Here is a 2,822-nt window from a genome sequence, read left to right on the forward strand (position 1 = left end):
ATGTTATATGTCAACTCTCTCTCTCTCTCTCTCTCTCTCTCTCTCTCTCTCTCTCTCGCTCTCTCGCTCTCTCGCTCTCTCTTTCCCTCTCTCTCCCTCCCTCTCCCTCTCTGTGCTTAAGCTTGGACATCCATCCTCTCCTACCCTCAAATATTGGCATGCTCCTGGTTCTCAGGCCTTCAGACTTGGAATAGAATCTACACCACCAGGTTTTCTCAGCACCCAGCATGCAGTTGGCAGATCATAGGACTCCTCAGTCTCCATAATCATGTGAACCAATTACCTCATAATAAATCTCTATAGATCTATGTCAATAACTACACTTATATGTGTTCTATTGGTTCTGTTCTCTGGAGACCTGTCGATACAGTTTGGTTGTGCCCCCTACACCCAGCCCTGCCGAAATCTCATCTTGAATTGTAGTTCCCATAATCCCCACATGTTGTGAGAGGGACCCGGCGGGAGGTAATTTAATTATAGGGGTGGTTACCCTCGTGTGGTTCTCATGATAGTGAGTGAGTTCTTACAAGATCTGATGGTTTGGCTTTTCCCCTTTTGCTCATTCTTCTCTCTCCTGCTGCTATATGAAGTTGGACTTGTTTGCTTCCCCTTCTGCCATGATTGTAAGTTGCCTGAGGCCTCCCTAGCCATGCTGAATTGTGAGTGAATTAAACCTCTTCCCTTTATAAATTACCTAGTCTTGGGTATGTCTTTATTAGCAGCATGAGAACTGACTAATACACCTATAATACAATTATTAATAAATGATAATGTAGCTCAGTCAGGGAATATAGAAAATTATCAAGAAGAAAATGCAAATCACTCAAGAACCTCTTACCTGCTGGCAATGTTAATATTTTAGTGAATAGCCTTCAGATATATGTATGAGAGATATGTAAAATGCTTAAAACAATCCTGCAATTTTCATTTTCACTCTACTATGCATAGTGGATGTCTTTTCATCTTAGAAAATAGACATAAGTCATCTACTGATAGCTCCAAAATATTCATTTGTGGGAATATATCAAATACTATTTCATTTGGGATGAGCGTTCAATTTTCAATCCTTCCTTCTGTGAACCTCATTCTAGTGAATGTTAAACACACATATGTTCAATGTTAAATACAGGTATTTCCATATACAATCAGTTATCTTTGCATGTATTTCTTGAGGTTATGAAGTAAAAGGCCTCATGCTTTCTATACTTTGAATCCTATTGATATTGATATGTAATGCTGACTTCCCTCTGATCTGTCCTAGGAATCTCACCACCAGACTCCAATCTCTGTGACCTAAAGACAATCTTTTCATTGTAAATTTACAAATTACAGTTGTGTATATTTATGAGGTACAAAGTGAGATTGTGATTTAATAAATTTATTTTAAAACTTATGATTTATAAACACAAAATGATTTATAAATATGATTTAGAAAAACTAAATCAAGCTAATTAACATATCTGTTACCTCAAATACTTTTCATTTTTCCATGGTGACAATGTTTTACTCTTAGTGATTCTGAAAACGTACAATACACTATCACTAATTATATTCACCACACTGTACAATAGATCTCAGAAAACATCCTTATTTCTCTTGTCTAATTGAGACTTCATCTAAAGGTTTATTTTAATTTTTAATTTTTAACCTCTACTAAAGTTGAACATTATTTTGCATTCAGTGGTCTTTTGTATTTTTTTATAAATTGTATAATCATGTTCTTCACCCATTGCTTATGGAGTTATTTCTTTTTATTAATTTGCAAGAGCTCTTTGTATATTAGGAAATGTAACTCTTCTTTCATGTTCATTGCAAATATTGCAAATATCATTAGTATCTAACAACGGTCTTCTTGTTGTTTTTCTTTCTTTCCTAAAAATACTTTATCTCTGAAATTTTCAAATAGATACATAGAGATAATTACATAAGGAATCCCCTTATAGCTATCACTCAGCTTCAATAATTATTGAAACTACTACCAATCTGGTTTTATCTTTCAACTACTGTTTTTCTTTGTTGTTTTAAGCCAAGATCATGTTACCCATAAATATATCTGTAGGCATCTGTAATTAATATGGTCATTTGGACCCATAATCACATACCATGTTCCCAACTTATCCCCCTGTAATATAATGGAAATTTCACCAACTCACATACAACCCTTTTAGGTAGCATATACCAATTTTGAAACTTCTTACCACTATCCATACTCCTTTTCCTGGCCCTTCTCCTAAAGTTGTTTGGCCTACTTAATCAGAAACTATTTCATCCATCTACTTGTCATAGGTTCTTAAATATATTTTCATAGTGTTTATCAGATTCACTTTTTCCACAAAGGTTTTGTTTTCATTCAGATGTTCTCCACACATTATTCACTTTCTCTTTTCTGTGTATCAGATAATTGTAGGCTTTTGAACCTAAAGGCAGTTGTAATTCTTATTTTCACTGCATCTCCTCAGTTGCAGCTCAATATTTCCAATTTAAGTGATAGTGTATGCTGAGATAGCAAGCTCTTCCTGTTAATTTTCCACGTTGTAGGCATTTACATAGGCATTTGGGGAAGTTAAGGGTTTTCCCCAATGCATTTCCCACTTACCACAACTGTCCACCTCACAGCAGACTTCAGGATTTCCCCCAGATCGATACATTTATTTTAGTCCCATATTAACTCATCTTCATTAAATCTCCCTTTGCCTATGCAGCAAGCAGCCTGCCCCGAGAGTCCCAGTCTTCACCAGGTGTCTCTCCTCTTTTACTCAGGAGGACTTTCCCAGGAAAACCATGCCACTAGCAAAAGAAAAAAAAAAAAAAAAAAAAAAAAA

This window comes from Rhinopithecus bieti, unplaced genomic scaffold, assembly GCF_001698545.2.
Source record: "Rhinopithecus bieti isolate Rb0 unplaced genomic scaffold, ASM169854v2 scaffold_3527, whole genome shotgun sequence".
NCBI lineage: Eukaryota > Metazoa > Chordata > Mammalia > Primates > Cercopithecidae > Rhinopithecus > Rhinopithecus bieti.